This window comes from Aquila chrysaetos, chromosome 1, assembly GCF_900496995.4.
Source record: "Aquila chrysaetos chrysaetos chromosome 1, bAquChr1.4, whole genome shotgun sequence".
Lineage (NCBI taxonomy): Eukaryota > Metazoa > Chordata > Aves > Accipitriformes > Accipitridae > Aquila > Aquila chrysaetos.
Window position 1 is genome coordinate 25,503,746 of NC_044004.1, and position 17,255 is coordinate 25,521,000.

Genomic DNA, 17,255 nt, shown 5'->3' on the forward strand with positions numbered 1-17,255 from the left:
ACTATGCAACTTCATCTAGGTTTAGATTTGCAAAGCAAGTTCTTCTGTTAACAAGAAGTAGTAAAAGCCTGTGGTGAGACTTTGACAAACTTGGGGCAAATGCTTCAGAAATAGTGATCGTTCTTGGGGATTTCAGCCCAAATAAACAAGAAAGTCACAGTGAATTTGCTGAAGAGCTATTTGCTGTGGGATATGCATCATATTCCAGGTTAGAGATACCAAGTGTACTACACTGCCTTTTAATACCATGAACATACTAAGATAATATATCTACATACAGCACCTTTCTGTTGCCTCATTGAACTAAGCATAATTAGTTCAATGTGTACCCAATCTCAGAGTCTGTCATACTGTATGCTACCATGACTTGGCGCGTAACTCTGCATGTCTAATTTAGAGCAGAAGTTTCCATTTTATTGCATGCTGTTGTCTGCACTTGCAGAGCCTGAGAGGGTTATTTGGAGGTTACCAGATGACTTTAATACAAGGTTTTTCTGCATTTTCAGTACTTGTTTTGGGTATCAGTGCAGCTCTAACAACCCCCGTACTTCTTGGGTAAAGGAACTTCTTTGCCAGAATTAATTCTGGTATCCCATGGAGAATGACTAGTTGCCAGACCAAGTATAGGTCAAATTTAGCAAACTATTCATAAAGGAACAAACTTGCCATTCCATCCCCAGTAAATACTAGCTTACCTTGTTAGCTAAGACGGTAAGCAAAGAACACTGGATGCCTGCTTTTACCTTACAGACTTTAGAGTTGTCATTGGAGGACACAAGGAAAGGAGTAGTCCCTGCATTCTGTGGCTGTCATGTCAGTTTTTCTTGGCTGTGCAGAATCAAAGGCAGCATCTGAATAATTCATATTGAGGTCCAGCTGTGTGGCACAGAAAATTAACGTTAAAATAAAGAAGAGTACTGATGAAACAGAATATGCTGTGAATCAAATCCTAGTCCTTTAGAGTAGAAAGCTAAAAAGACAGGTTATTAGTTTGTGCAGAAAATGCTTGTTCACACCTTCCACTTTTCTGTTTCCATTTCTCTTATACTAAACCAAAGATAAGACAGGTCTTTATTGATACATGTTTATTTGGTGCCTTTATTTGGAGCAGTCCCTACTCCTAAATAGGACCCTAGGGGCTACTGAATGTAGTAGTAACTGTAAAGGGAATCTCAATATTGACTTCAGTGCAATCAGCTTTGTCACATTGCATGAAATTTCTGCACGTATCAACTCCCACTGTCCTTTCCTTCTGAAAATAAAAGCTAAGGACAAATTAAAGGCTTAAAATAGATAGTATTTTAGACTTTTTTCATGCATGTTAAGTGTGCTAAAACAGTGCATTTGGCATGTTGTAAATCTGAACTGATTCTCAAAAAGAAAGTAGAACTTCTTAAGACACTGAGACAGATTGATCACCAGTCCCTTTCCATGTGACCTTGTGGCAGAAAAGTCTATTAATCTGCCATTAATTCTGCTGTTAATTCTGATTAAAGAAACTTTTTGTTCATGAAATCTGAAGGCAACATTACCAGTCTTTTAAAATTTTGGGGTTTGTCATCTTATTTTTGTCCCTGGAAGTATTTTGAGAGTCTGAAGTCCAACTCACGCCTTATCATCTAGAACTGAGATGGGAAGGGATTTTAAGACCACCTATAAGAGGGAGGCATGAAAACAAGGATCTATTATTAAGGAATTAAAATGACAACTTTAGCTTTTGATATAGTCCAAATCTGAAGTACTTCTCAATAGTAGATGTTCCCTTGCTCCATTTCCTCTGCTCCCTCAGTACCTGAGGAAGTCCTCAGCTGCCCGAGACCTGGAATAATAGGTGTGTGGTACAAGTCTGTGAGACTGGAGTGTGAAATGGTGCCAACACATCACAGAAAAAAGCATGCACCTGGGTCTCTGAGGTTTCTGTGATAAGTTTCAGTGTGGCAACAGCTGAGAAGAGAAATTAAGCAGGAACCTTACCCACTGCTCCCTAACCGTGCTATTGCAAAGGTTCCTCTTCTTTCTCTGCCCCTCAGCACATGAGGTCGTGCTTTCCTTCATTTATGAAGAGGCAGCAGGGAGATGTGAAAAGAAGAAGGTAAGGGGCAAGATTAAATTGAGATAGCTTGTGGAGGTTGTGTACTCCTGTACTCAAGTAGAAGAACAAAGCTGAAAGGAAATAGCTCACATGTGCTATTGCTCTGTCTTTTATACATTGATTAAAAGAAAAGAGCGGGAGGATGAGAAGCAGAATGGAAGATTGGGGCACCTGATTCTCGTAATTTGACCTTAATTTGTTCCCTCTGCCATTCCGGGTAAGAGCCTTTCTATGTGGAACATCCTCCCTCGAAGGAGCGCTGTCTTTTTGGGTCTGCAGGATAACAGTTGATGTAGGGTGTCATGTTCAGCTGCACCATCAGTTGTGGCAGAATAAGTAGAAGGATGAAGTTTGCATGGGAAATGGAATCTGGTTTGGTAACTGTAAATTATGACCTACATTCACAGTCATAGCTACATACTTCTTATAACTGCAAAACTTTAAAGCTTTATTATCCTCCCAGGAGTCAGATTCTCTATACAACTTGAGGATTGCACCAGCTGTGCAGCTGGGTACTGGGAAAGAACCTCTGGGAAAGCTCAAGAAATTTCTCTGCATCATGATGGGAGGGATGCATGCATTCGTGTTCAGCTATGATTTGTTTCACCCAGCATGCAGGTGCGATTGGTTCTTCCAAGGAGTAGCACTTTTTATCTGGTGGCATTGGGCCTTTTGGCTTCTGGGTAATCATCTACTGCAACCTGGTACCAGTCCGTCACTACCGGCCTGGCACATACACTACTGAATATCCATGCCTGTCTCTAGCCCAATGTCAGACTGGGGGGAGGAGGGGGAGACACAGGTGCATAGTCCCCAGAACAGAGTAAGGGGCCTTATTTTAAGGTACTGGCTCTGTGAGAAGTGGAAGGGTGAATGTTGGGTCTATACCTGAATTTCCCTCTTGGCAGAGTTGAACATGTGGCTTGTGACTTAACCACAGGCCACCCTTGCAAAACAATGGTTTCCTGCCCAGCATTGCAGCCTGTGCTTCAAAGCAAGTGGCTTTTCACAAGCTCCCAACCCAGACTGCTTGCTGCCTGGTTAGATGATGTTGGTCAGTGCTTCCAAGACTGACTTGTTTGCGGTGTCCAGCCTCTGCGTGATCACTGTGGACTGGGGGTCAAGATTAAGACAGGCCGCCCAACAGCAGCACCTTTGCTAGAAGATATAGCAGTAGGGTGCATACCATGCTGGGGTGTGCATCATCTTCCAGCATGCCAAAGACAAAAGCTTCTTGAAAGAAAAATGCTGAAGCGAGAGCTGTAGTACACATGATAAATGTAAAATACTCCCTCAGGAGCCTAAGCAGGCAGAAAACAAGTGGTGCTACAAACCTGTGGCACGTGGGGTGGACTGTGCAGCCTCCACCTGTGGCCCTGGTTGTATTTGACCTTAAACTGCAGTGTGGATGGATGCAGTGCAGCTGGCTGGGCCACCTGTGTGACTCAGCTGGTGAGATCCCCAGGTGTGTGGGGCCCCAACCTGGAGAGCACAGACAGAGGAACGGTTTGGCTGGAGGCAGGCTGGGCTAGTGCCTTCAGTTTGGGTGCTGATGAGCTATACCCAGGGCAGGGGGAGCTTTGTGGATCTGTACAAGCCTGCAGCCCTGGGCTTCATCAGGGGAGGTGATTCTCCCCCTCCACTCCGCTCTTCTGAGACCCCACTTGGAGTACTGCATCCAACTCTAAGGTCCCCAGCACAAGACAGACATGGACCTGTTAGAGCAGGTCCAGAGGAGGGCCATGAAAATGATCAGAGGGCTGGAACACCTCTTCCATGAGGAAAGGCTGAGAGAGTTGGGGTTGTTTAGCCCGGAGAAGAGGGCTCTGGGGACGCCTCACTGCAGCCTTTCAATGTGTAAAGGGGGCTTATAAGACAGAAAGACACTTTTTACCAGGGCCTGTAGTGATAGGACAAGGGGTAACAGTTTTAAACTGAAAGAAGGTAGATTTAGATTGGATATAAGGAAGAAATTTTTTTGTCATGAGGGAGGTGAGACACTGGAACAATTTGCCCAGAGAAGTTGTGGATGCCCCATCCCTGGAAGTGTTCAAGTTCAGGTTGGATGGGGGTTTGAGCAACCTGATCTAGTGAAAGATGTCCCTGCTCATTGCAGGGGTGTTGGACTAGATGATCTTTAAAAGGTCCCTTCCAACCCAAACCATCCCATGATTCTTTTCATTTGTAGCATGGGAGGTCTCGCACTTCTTTTGTTACAGAATATGGTAAAGATTGCTTTACTGAATTCATGGGGAAGGTCTGAAGACAGTAGGATTACAGGTCCTGGATTTTTTTGTTGTTTTCTGTATTTATTTGAACATCTCCACAGGCTAGAGGCATGTTTATTTTACATCTGCCTCTACATGCCAAGCCTGGATCTGGATTTTGCTAGTATTTCCTCTCTCTAGGAAAGCCATCTGTGTTCAGCCTTGGCCAGAGTCTGTCAAGGTGCTTCACTCCTGAGGGATGCTAAGGAGAACTGGATGGCCTGGTCTCTCCCCCAGGTTCCTGTGACAGGCTGGGTTTCTGCTGAGCTGTTGCCATTTTTTGTGGATCATCTACATGCATTAATTACTACTTCTGTCCTGCCTGGAGATCTCCTAGGGATGTCACCTCTCCTAGGAGCAGGCAGTCCCTGGTAGTGCTGGGGTGGATGGGTGGCCACCTGGTTGGTTCTGCTAATATGCTGATAGTAGGGTCATGATGATGTTGCTGCCCCTATTGTCACTGTCTTCACCATTCTCCTTGTTCAGACCTTTAGAGGGAACCTCCTCATCCCTCTCTCATCTTCCACCTAACTGATACCCTAAATTGGTTACCTCTACCAGGTACTGGTACAGCAAGGCTGAGAACCCCTTTTTTTGGGCTATACAGAAGGTCTTAGGGAGCAGATGAATATGGTATAAGGCAAGAGAGAAGGGCCTTTATAGCCATCCGACAAAGGCCTATGAGAGATTGCAAGCTGTACACCGAGTGGATGCACTTGGAGAACTCTGCAGGTGGCTTAGGAGTCTGGCAGTGGGGCCAGCAATGAGCTGATGTATACTGAGACATCCTTAAGATGGCTTTAGAGCATCCTCAGAAACAGTACAGAAACAGTACAGACCCAATCTGTATAATTCTGTCTTCCCAGGGACAAGGAATTTACTTGCTCCATTCCCTGCTCTGTTCCAAAAAGAAGTTCACAACTTAGGGTGGGGGGAACAAAAAAAAAAAAACCACAGTGGTTTATCAAGCTGATTGAACAATTACGACAAACTACAGAATTACAAGATGAAACTTGTTGCTGCTAGAGTCTTTACTAACCTTGTCTTGCATCAGAGAAGGAGGATCTAGAACTGAAATAAAGAACCGAAACAAAGGCAGTAAGAGTATACCAAAGAGAGAAGTTAGTATTGCAAGTTGGAATGGGTGTTAAACTACAGCTGCTTCATAGCTGGTCTAATTCCTCCATCAAAGTGTTGTGTAAGATAATGAAGCCAATTTAGAGATGATTAGTCCCACGACAGACATTAAAGAAATAGACAAATGTAATTTGTGAATAACCAGCCTTGACCTGGGAGCAGAGGCACTAATATTTTATCCAGAAATGGGAATTGCCATGACTAGAATAAAGAATGCTTGCAACCCAGACTGAACTCAAGTGTAAGGGAATCCCTGGCTAGCCCTAGAGAAAGACACATCCCTAAGTTACCAAAACCATGTAAAATGAGCCTGTCTTTTATAAAGATGAATACACATAATTCCAATGAAAGTTGTAAATATTTGATCCTATAGGCAATCATGCCTATGGGACTAGAGATGAAATGCCTCTATAGCAAGAAGAAATTAAGATAGTACTAAAAACTCTGCCAAAAAAACCCCAAAATGTAGACTTCACTTGAAGGTTATTAGTTTGTTTACTAGTCATAACTTAAATCCACCCCTGAATTTTTTTTTTTTTCAGTAAACTTTATGAAACAGTTTGGCTGGAAGGAAGTAAATACATTTCATCTTCCTTATAGGCTGTGACCTTAGTCCACAGCGTATTATAAAAAAACAAGTATTGTACTTGAGTTGCAGAAGGATTTATTTGAAACTTTTGCTATACAACAACAAATCATACAAGGATAACTGGAATTCACTGTAAAAGAATATTTAATATATAAGAAATTATTTTAATATTGTACAAGTATGTGCTTAAATCTGTAACAAATTCACCTACAAAGTTTCTGTAAATGAAGTTTCCTGCTCGCTATTGATTTTCAGAGTTCCAGTGGTTGTGGGTTTTATTTTGACACACCAACAATAAGCAAACCTTATATCCTTGTTAACAGTCACTGTGAATAGCAACATTAAAATTATATTAAATTAACGTTTGTTAAGCACCAGCATAAGTCTTTACAAGATTGGGGACTTTTAGGATTCTGTGGCTGAAGGCACCGGGATGCCATACATAAATCTAAAAATCTAAAAATTAATTGTAAATACTCACCAACAAAACTGTTCTCTGCCAATAAGTAGAAAAGTAATCAAAGGTGATTAAACTAAGCTGAATTGCTTTCCTTCACAGTATTTCTTTGTACTATATAAGCATACAAATTTCATCAAGGGTGGTATTTCTGCTCAACTTCCAAGTGGAAGCCAACATTTCTCTTTTGTATAGCAATTGCCAGGTAACGGAAATGAGGTCATGCACCATCAGAACACTGTGCATAATGGGATGAGCCTATTAAACTGTCCAATCATATCCTAACCTCCACCTAAATAAAATGTAATATAAATGATGGCATAGCAACAGCAGCTTCCAAACAAAAGGAAGAGCTTAAAGTACTCGCAAAATCACTGGTAAATCATTTTTAAATGTATTTATGGGAATGAAGGGGAGGGAGGATTAATCATGACATCTGAAATGCGCAAAAACGCAGAGACAGCAGCAGGCAGGATCTGTAACAGTAGCTCAACTCTTTCATGATTCTTTACTCATGTTCAGTGATAACAGAAAGCCTCTTGTCTACGAAGATAATCACTAACTAATGTCACTGGCATGCATTCCTACAGCATATGAAGTAGGCACACGTGCTATAATAACAGTTATCATTCAAATTTTGTTTATGAAATGTCTGGAACTGTATATAAATAGCATCTCTGCTATGACACAAACAGTGTCATTGGATAAGAATGTAGTACTTCATCCAGAGCTCACTTAAGTCAAAGGACTGTGAAACAGTTAGTATCACGCCCCTAAGAAGGTACTAAACAGATTTACATGAAACAAATCACAAATAAAGACTTAGACTGTTTTATATAATAGCAATATAAATTTATCATTATGGGTAATCCGGAGGGAAGAGCACAGAGACTTATAATGCAACTGAAGCATAATGTAGGTGCCCGCATTCAAATTCATAATCCAAAATGTTACTGCTCAACTGCCGCCCAACTATGGAGCAACTTGAACTCTGAAAGCATCGTGAGTGGAAACTTAAACCTTCCTGTTTGCCTTGTGGTACTTCAAGGGATGAATCCACAGTCACAGCAGCCCCAATTTCAGCCCTCACCCATGGCCAGGCACATTCAGCGTAAATTTGTACAGATCTACAATCCTGCCACAACTGGGATCAAGTGAGTAGATGCTCCTCCTCCTTAGCCTACAAGAGAGGCTTCATTGCCTGCACGTTCTCATAGCATGCCTCATACAAACCTGTATATTCAGGTTCTGTACAAAAGGCAGTGGTGGGGTTTGCTTCGGGTTTTTTTAAAGTGTGACTGGACAAAGAGATAATGGTTAAACTGGTGTTCTTTTATACAGCATGTTTGCAGGATGTGGAAAGCCCAGGCTGTTTTTCCTCCTCAGTCTGAAGAAGTTAATGTGATGGTAGTATGTTTCAGTTAATAGGCTACTGTAAAGAAAAACTAGCCTGTGAAGGAAAAAAGAACAGAGATTTACTGTTTCAGAAAATCAAAAATTATTAGGAAGTCTGGTGCTCGGGACTTTCACCTGAATACAGGGATTCCAGTCCCTGGAACACATGGAAGTGTTTACTTTTTGGAGACTGGAACATATGACCCCTGTTCTGGTTCTCTTCTTGTTTTCACAAATGAACCTTTCTTCTTCCCCCCTATGTAAGTAACAGTTTCATCAGGAAGCAGAGAGAAGGAATGCTGTCCAGTGTAGCCTGGAGGCTGATGATTAGGTAAATTTGGTGGGAGGCAGGCCAAAAGCTCTCAGGCTGAGTAGGAAACAAACTGGTCTTCCTGCATCCTGAATAACCGACATAAAAGACAAAGTGACCTTTTTGTTCTTCAAATAAAGCACCTAAATACCTATCTTCAGGAAAGTGTGGATGTTGAATCATAAAAATGGGGGACCACATCTTGCAGACCTGACAGGTGCTAAAACCAGAAGAGAAGGTGACTTTACACACAGTCCCATCTTCTACATTTCTGTATCACCTTATGTAGCTCATGAGCTACGTAACATTAAAATACCTTTCTACTGCAAGGGCAGACCATAAAGAACAGTTGCAGCTTTACCGCATGGCTATTCAGAAGCACTCTTTTGTCCCATGAGAGTTTTTTCTCTTGTTATCACCAGTCACACCAAAGGGTGTTCATACCTAAATGCTCTGTTTCATCTGATACAGCTTTAAATGCTTTCTTGTGCATTGTTTCTAAACCTTCTCTGCAAACAATTTGATTTCTGCCATAGCAGTGTTTCAAGTCTGTATTACCAGCACTGAAATGAATGGTCACTTATATGTACACTGCTGAACATGGTGGAGTTTGCTCCACATGCTTATAGTGGCCTGTGCGTTTCGCCACTCTATCTCATTAGTAATATGTTGTTCTTAATATGACATTTTCACCTGTTGTTGAGCTGGTGACAGACATCAGACTAATACCTTCTAAAACCATTGACAGATCTTGTATTTTTATTACTTGGATTTTTTTGATAGTTTTAATAAAAAAGCAAAATATTCTAAAATAAAATTATCACAAAATTTTGCAAATGTTATACTAAAATTTCCTTTCTTTTTGAGGCACTCAGATACTGTATTTTTACCACACCTTACCAATAAGCATTATAGAAACTGGCTGGATTAAACAGATGAGTGACTGTTCCTGAATAGTTTTTCAAGGTGTTTGCCAAATATAAACACTTCAGGTTTCTTTTTGTCTCCTATTAACTGTAAGGAAATATTTTATGTCTACTTGAATGAAAAAATGGGACTTTTTTCAAAATTAGAGCAAATGGAACTATTAAACCAATATAAGTGTAGTTCTTATCCAGCACATTTCACTTTTCTTATAAAATATTGTACCAGAACATGAGTAATTTGACAAAAAACTCTGCTAGGCAAAGAGTTAAAACATATGAGCCAGAGATAACAGGAAAAATAATAGAAGGCCCCATGAATGAGTTCAAGCAGAGTCTGATTTCTTTCCCAGCCATCAGTGAGGAGAAGGAAGAAAGGATTTGTATTTTTGATGCTCTAGTATTGACTTCTGTTGTTGTTCAAGGATTTTCCAAGCAGCAAGAAATAGTCTTGTAGGATTCTTATCTGTTTCATTATCACCTTCTGAAAGGCAACAGTGAAGCAGTAAAAAATGTCTTCCTAAGATTATTGGTTGGTAATTTGGGAATGCATGAGCATCGGCTGAAGTGCTGGAGCTGTCTGGGTGGGGATTGCAGTTCACCATCTTCTAGAACATGATTACCAGAGGCATGCAATGCTCAGGCAGCAGGCTTAAAACGAGCAAAAGGACACACTTGTCTCAGATACTGAGGTTGGCGGGTGATAACTGGACTAAGAGCATTGTCTTTAGCTGTGACGGTTTAAAATGTAAGACAGGCACGGTTTGCAAAGAGGTGGCAGTCCTATTCCCAAGGAATGTAAAATACATCACCAAAAAACAAGAGGCACTCCTACCTATTCCCATGTCTGAAGAAGCAGCAAACCATGAACTGAGTACAGATTGGGAACAAGTGCTTGGAGGGAACTGCTGCTTTCATACTTCGATTCACCTATCAATGATCCTATGAAAGTACACCTAGCAAGCAAAAGCCATGTAGATATAACCACCATACACTTTGCAAGTAGGGGATGTGCTTACCTACCAAAATATGACTTGTTTTTCATAATCTGGGGCAACATTGTGCTTGCATCTGACAGCTTACTTGACTGTTTCCCTCACAGCATAGCACATGTGCAGCAGCAGAGCAAATTTCCTTGAGAAAGCTCTGATTCTACACATCTGCACAGGCTTAAAAGTAAGTAAATCAGTGGTCTTACTGCCAGGACAACTTGAAATTAATTGAGTGCAAAAGTGGTTCGCAGAACAGGAATGTAGGCTGCCTTCACCATCTGGAAGGAGCACTTGCAGAGGAGTGTAATTAAGTCTCCGGATCCATTCATTCCTTAACCTCAATGGCAACTGAAAGACCGACTAGTGCCAACCCTTACAGTGATTTTATATATATATGGATGTGTGGCTTCTCGTGCACGGAAGAAGTGGGAGGAAGGCTGAAGGTGATTTGCAGAAGGCGGGCCCACAGAAGGCCGCCCCACGGCCAGAGCTGGGCCCAGACCCGAAGGGGGACTTGACCGCTTCAGATTCCAGCTGCTGGGCTAGTTCCAGTTTTGTGAGAAAACTTCCCTTTGAAAGTGGTTCCCGCCTTACCTTCTGCGCCCCCAAGTACAGCGAACCTCGCGGTCCACCCGGGCTCACTACAGCAAGGCGTCAACGACGTGCCTTCTGCGGGAAAGGAGAGCTTGTGACAGACACGCGGGGCAGCGCCGCCGAAACGCTCCTCGAGTGGGACGACCCGGGCCGGCGGAAGCGGCCTCAGCTGCCCGCTGTCGCGACACGAGCGCCCGCCTGTCGCCGGCTGCCCGCCGCCGGCCGCCTCTGGCGGGCGCCTGTCCCTCTCCGCCCCCCGCCGGACCGGGGACCCGCCGCCTGTTGCTATTTTTGCCCGCGCTGGCTGAGGCGGGAGGAGGGAGGCGGCCAGCGGCAGCGGCCGGGTGTACGGCCCGGCCTCCCGCCCGGACCGCCGGCAGGTAGGGGCGGGGCGGCCCGTCCTGATCGGGGCGGACAGCAACAAGAGGCGGCGAGCAGCCCGCTCGCCCGGCCCGGCCCGGCCCAGGCCGGGGCGCCCGCCGGTGCCCTGAGGCGCTGGTGTGGCCTCCCCTCCCCCGGCCCGGCGTCCGTTAGCGGCTCTCTGCCCCTCTCCCCTCAGCGGGAGGAGGGCAGGCGGCGCCTGACAGCCCGTGGCCGCTGCCCGCCGAAGGCACTTCCTTGCAGCGAGCACATCCTGCGGCGGAGAGGCGGCGGTAAGCGGTGGCGGCGGCGGCCGGTCAGCCCCAGCCCCAGCTCCAGCTCCAGGCCTGGCGGGGGGCGGCCGCGGGCCGCTGTGGGGGCCGCCGTGCCCCCGCTGCGGGCCGGCCCCGGGGGAGCGGCGCTTGGCGGGGTCGACCGGCGTTTTTGGAGGGAGGGGGGAAGGAGGAAGAGCGGTTTTTAGCGCGGAGGAAGTGAAAGAGTTGAGGCGAGAAATTAGGCACCCCGCCGCGGGGGGCGGCTGCGGGCTGGCGGGGCTGGTCCGTGCGCTGTACCCAGACTCGGAGGTGGCAGAAGCCTCCGACCGGCCGAGAGGAAGCGGCTGCGAGGCGGGTGGCGGCTCCGGCCCGGGGCCCCGCTCCCTGCCCGCGGCGTGGGTAGGGCGGGCTGCCGCTCTTCCGTCTCTCGCGGCGCGGTCGCGCCGTCGGTCGTAACGGAGCCCCTGGTGAAGTGGCGGCACTTGCTCAGGCGACAGTATTTCTGCGGGGCGGCGGGAGGGGACGGGACGGGACGGGACGGGGAGGCCGGTCGGGAGCGGGGCGGGGGCGGCGGGGCGCCGGTGCCGCGCTTCTCAGCTCGCAGGGTCCTGGGAGAGCTGGCCTCTCGTCGGAATAGCCAGAAGACCTGCTTGAATTTAATCTGCGACTGAGCTGATGTGCCACGGTCTGCTTTTAGTTCTTTTTCTCACTCTCGCCTGCACCTTCCTCACCCATCAATGCAAAATCTCTCGGTGTAACTCTTCCCAGAACCTGCTGCTTCTTAGAGCAACACAGCGACTCGTCCCATGGGGGTAAAACTAATCTTTCCCACAGCAGCACAGTTGAGTTTAGCCTTAAAATCCCCCCACACTGGCGCAGTGGTTTTATGGCCCTTTAAATTCGTGTACTAAATTAACAAGGGAACGAGCTCTTGAAACCACGTTCATGAGAGGTATGAAACAAATGTGGTTATTTATAGTGCAGTTTGAAAAGATTGAGACCTTTGTATGCTGTGTTGTATTTGGGAGAGAGGCTAATATGGCAGATCTGCAGTAGGAATCTTTAGCAGTGCAGATGGAGGGATTTGTGCCTGCCGTTAAGCCCGGAGATTGAATGGAACATCGTGGGTCAAAATTAGTAAAAATATACATCTCCTGAATTGCAAATACCTCTGAGCTGAGGAATATGATTATACTTTTAACACTTGTAACTGCCGAAATAGAAATTCGTCACAGCTCGTTTTATAGGAATGCTGAAAGTCATAGGTAATATGCAAAAGTAGAAATGCTTGCAGGTGAGAAAAATGACAGGCTGGAAGGAATGTGAAACACATTCAATGATATGTGGATGACTTAGCACTTTTTTCACTTTATAATTTGGTTAACTGAAAAGTTGGGTGCCAGTGTTTTGGCTGTGGATATGCAATTGAATAAAAAGGAATGGCATTCAGAATGTAATTTACCTAGCAAGCTTTCTTTTACAAAGTTTTTTTTTTTTTTTTTTTTTAGTGCATTGTGGTGGTAGAACAGCCCAATATTTTGTTCAGGTCTGAATGAGGCTGACTCAGAAGACCTCAATCATCAGCATATTAATTTCTGTGGACTCTAATAAGGAAATAGCAACAGGTGTCAAGGGCAGGAACAGTGAGCTACTTTCTTCATCTGATAGTTGATTATAAACTTGTATGTTTATAATCAAGAACATATTACCATTTCACTGAAATATTTTTTTTATTAATAGTCCATTTAAATTTTTTAACCTATTTGAGGAGTGATGTAAATGCTGGCTCTATCGGTAAATATTTTAGGTGTGATTATTACCACAAAACCAGTTTTTTGCTCCAAGTACATGGTGGAACATTATTCAGGGCCACATCTGAAGCTGCTGACAGCATTGAAAAGAATCTTTTAAAAGTCAGCATTGAATGCACATATATGAAAAAAGAACGGAAATTAAAAATAATTTCTGAGGCAAATTGACTTTTGGACTTCCACATGCTGTTGCCCACAGCAAGCCATAGGTCCAGAAGGAAACAGCAGATAATAAGTAACTATGAGATAAAAAGAACATCCTTGCAACAGAAGGGCGTGTTGTGGTTCCAAGTGCCAGTTTGAGTTAAATTAAAACTATTTGAAAACTGAGAGCAACCTGTGGTATGATAGCTAAACAATCTTATTTAACTGTAGAAGACAGCCCAAAAATGTTGTTTGAAGCCTCAAAAAAAAAAAAGATAAAGTTTGCAGCTAGCAGCCCCATAGAATGATCTAATGGATGCTGCGTTGTGATGCCAGAGAAGAGGGTCGTTTCATGCATATTGATGGAAATGTGAAAGGACCTCTTCTCAGCAGTGACCATACCATGACATACCTAATACATATTCTTATTTGTGTTTTTCTATATATCCTGCTAGGTGGATAGAGAAATCTGTCAGCATGAGTGAAGACAATGTAAATCTCATTCAGGGATCAGACAGAGAGGGAGAGGAGTGGTATTTAGTTCTGGCTTGCGTTCCAGAGCTCTGGCTGCAGGCCAGGGCTCCTCATAATCCTTAAGTAGTATGATACTTCTGCTAAAATAATCAGCAGTGAAGTGCAGTCGGTACCAGTGCCTCTGGTTCCATTTGTCGGCATGGTTCAGCACTAATGCTGTGCAGGGAAGAGCTGAACAAATTTGTGCTCTTTAAGACCAGCTGTTTTTCACAAGACCTTGCTATATGGTTAGAAGTTTTGCTTAGCTTCTTGGAGGGGAGAAAGAAAACCAACTTACAGAAAAAAAACTGCTGACATGTCAGCAGCCTGATGTGGAGTAACTGCACAGTTGTCTCTCAGATGAACTGCAAAGGTTGAGGAAGCTGGGGTCTTTCTGTTTAACAACTCACAGGTCAAACTCCTCATTTAATCATTGATGTGTGGAAGCTCTGACTGCTTCCTTGCTTGACGTGTCTTCTAAACTTGTCAGTTCTGCTGTGGGTCCCAGCACTCCAACTGCTACCAAACCAGGGGAAGAGCTGGAGCAGAGTGAAGGATTGCTTAGGTCAATAATTACCTATGTTCTGAACAAGAGTCTGAAACTTTTTGCCACATGTCTGTATTGAATTTAGTCCAGTCCAGAAGAAACAACAGAAGAAGGATAACTCTTCACCACTGTTTCTGCTTTTTTTTATTTGTGTGTGTTCATTTGGTTTAGAACAGTCTTTTCCCTTCTTTGTCTTTTTTTCTGTATTAGTTTGAGTCCGTCCCAAATCTGCCTGGTTTTCCTCCAGCTGTCAAAACCTGATTTCCAGTGCCCCACCCTCCCAGGTTAATAACACAGTCTGTTCTCTGTACCCCACAAGATCCTCCTTCCTAATCTCAAAGCTGACCTGGCCCCATCTAACTGAATGGCACCCAGAGCCTGTACCTTGTCCTCATGATAAAGTCTTTGCTCTCTTGAGAGAAGGTGAGTTTTGAGGAATGCTGTCCTGCATGATGCACAGCTGCTTAGGCATGTACCTTCATGCAGGGAGAACCTGGGGTCCAAAATGGCAGAAGTACTAATTTTTGTAGGTGTCCCCTTCATGCTGTCCTGCCATCACCCTGACTTCTCTCTGAAGGCATCCCTTGTAGTTTCTGGTGACATAAAAAGGTGAGAATTCAACTTAATTTGGGTAAACAAGAGCCCAATATATGTATTTTTTTAAACACAGTATCAGATTTTGCTAGAACAGGACTATCAGCGTAGTGTTGCTTCCCGCCTGTGGGAAGTGGCTGGGTTGATCACAGTGAAAGAGAAGTTGAGGACAAAGAGCACACGTATGTTCCCATGTGTATCTTTCACATTAGTGAGTCAGTCTGGTGTCTACTAGTATAGAAGGTGAGGTTAGATTTATTAGTGTGGTTTGTGTAAATACCATATGTGCTACAGTTTGCCTGGCTGTTTTTATGCTGATGGAGCAAATACAGCTAAATCAAAGCAGGTTAAACAGTGGCAACATGAAGATACAGTTTGGAGAAGATTAACATTTCTCAGACAGCAGCAAAGCTGTTAGCTGAGAAGTGCCGCTCAAGCTCTTCTCAGCTTTGAGTGCAAGGGCAACGTAGATCCTTCAGAAGATGCTGATGGAGGGGAGAAAGAGGAGCTGTCCCAATTATGTCCGTGAGCACTGGGAGAAGAATCGGAGACACTCAGCCTGTGTGTGAAGCAAAGCCTGGCAGTCTTCTCTCAGCCCAGACTAACGGAGCTGAATGGCACTTAGAGCTGTCATGGGAAGATCAAAGTTTAGGTGGAAGGAAACAAGTGGGCAGCTTTATTTTTATGCCTTTTCTATTCTCTCTTGGGTTAAAGGTGAAACAAGCATTTGCTTTGAAGAAACTGTTAATTAGTCAGACACTTGGGAGGAAGAGGAAGCTTGTTTGAGCCTACTGTACTAATATGGATGGTAAACGGATACAGTGCCTGCAGAGCCAAGTTGTAGAGGGGATGAACTGATTGGTGGCAACCAGAGATGGATGCAGGTGCCAAAATTCCGAGTGGTGGAGTCAGGGCAGACATGGACAGGCTCAGACCACAGACACTCTTTGGCCATAACATGTGCTTAATTTTATGGTTGGGAATAGGGAGATGAACAGAACTGTTTTATGTCTAATTTAAGCATGTACATAAATACTTTATGATCTTGAAGTAAAACCTAGTCCTTGGTGTAAATTTAAAGGACATTAACGCTGGCAGCATGAAATTGGTATAATTTCTAGTGGGATTTGCATGCAAATTAAGATAAGGATGACAGGATGAGGAAACGAAGAAAGAATGGCTGGACAAGGGAGACGAAACATGCAGAACGATAACATGCAGAACGATGCGGGTTAGATAAGGAGACCTTCTGATGCTGCTAAATTTGTGCTCTGAGAAACTGCACTTTTAGCCTCTCTCAATGTTAGGAAAAACCCCTAGCGTTCTGACTTCTAGTTAACTGTTTTGATTTAGTATTAACTATTATTCTTTAGAAATAACAGATGCAGACATTGGCGTATTTATGCTGTTGACTTTGCAAGGTGTTTATTTTGTTAAAAACAGATGAATGCCAAGAAGCTTTGCATTTATATTAAATACATTCCAGCAGTACAGTGTTTGCTGAAGTGTGACAGAGTATCAACCTGTTTTTTTTATATACTGTTCAGTCCTTAGAGTTAGCATGCAAAATAATGTATTATATTGTGATATTTATTCCTGTTTGAAGCTGCAGTGCCTTGTAGGTTTGGGGTAAAAGAGCATGGTAGATAGTGGTAATCCAAATGAAACTTCTCTTCCTTGAAAATTTGATTTAAATGAGGGTGACTTTGTTGTATTTTTACACGCATTTTATTTAATTGCATTTTTTTAAAAAGAGTTCTGAGAAAACACAATTGAGAAATATGGTTGCAAAAAGTGTGTGGCTAATAGGCCATCACTGGTGCAGTAGCTCAGTTCTGTTTTCAACTAAGAATGGAGTTTTCTTAGGCTTTCTTATCCTGAGATGATTATGTATGCCACTAAATGACAAGAACACTAAAAGCTAAAAACTCAATTTTTATGTGTTTCAGACTACACACCATTGTAGTTAGGAATGAATCCAATCTTCCCTGCAGTTGCTGAACTATTTTTCATTGTTACAGTTAAGGAGGAAAAAAAACCTTGTAATAGTTTGTCAAAGAGACTGTTTTTACTCCTGACAGATGCAAAACTATGATAATTGTGTTTAGCAGTCAGTGTTGATAAGGTGTAAAAATGCTTCCTGAAGCTGCTACTCCATACAATGCAAGGCATTTATATTCATCTTGAAGATGGTTGTATTCATGCTTGTTTGTGAAACAAACAAAAAAAAAATTGAAAAAGAGTTGTAGTATAAT

At 43.7% G+C, this 17,255-nt stretch overlaps 1 protein-coding gene and 1 long non-coding RNA gene across 11 annotated transcripts in view; one reads left to right on the forward strand and one right to left on the reverse strand.

Moving 5' to 3' along the window:
• Positions 1 to 773: 773 nt before the first annotated feature.
• LOC115344566 lies at positions 774 to 10,859 on the reverse strand. The gene is made up of 3 exons (XR_003924562.2): positions 10,757 to 10,859; positions 7,563 to 7,566; positions 774 to 876 (listed from the first exon to the last, which is right to left on the reverse strand). It is a non-coding gene; the product is annotated as an uncharacterized LOC115344566 (long non-coding RNA).
• Positions 10,860 to 11,021: 162 nt separating this feature from the next.
• The window catches only part of TBC1D1 (TBC1 domain family member 1), a 122,851-nt gene continuing 116,617 nt past the window's right edge, over positions 11,022 to 17,255 (forward strand). For 5 of the 10 annotated variants that reach the window (XM_030020935.2, XM_030021515.2, XM_030021600.2 and 2 more), the window contains exon 1: positions 11,155 to 11,409. The gene's annotated coding sequence lies outside the window, so the exon portion shown is untranslated. The other 5 variants (XM_030021243.1, XM_030021878.2, XM_030021022.2 and 2 more) reach the window with 5 other exon arrangements.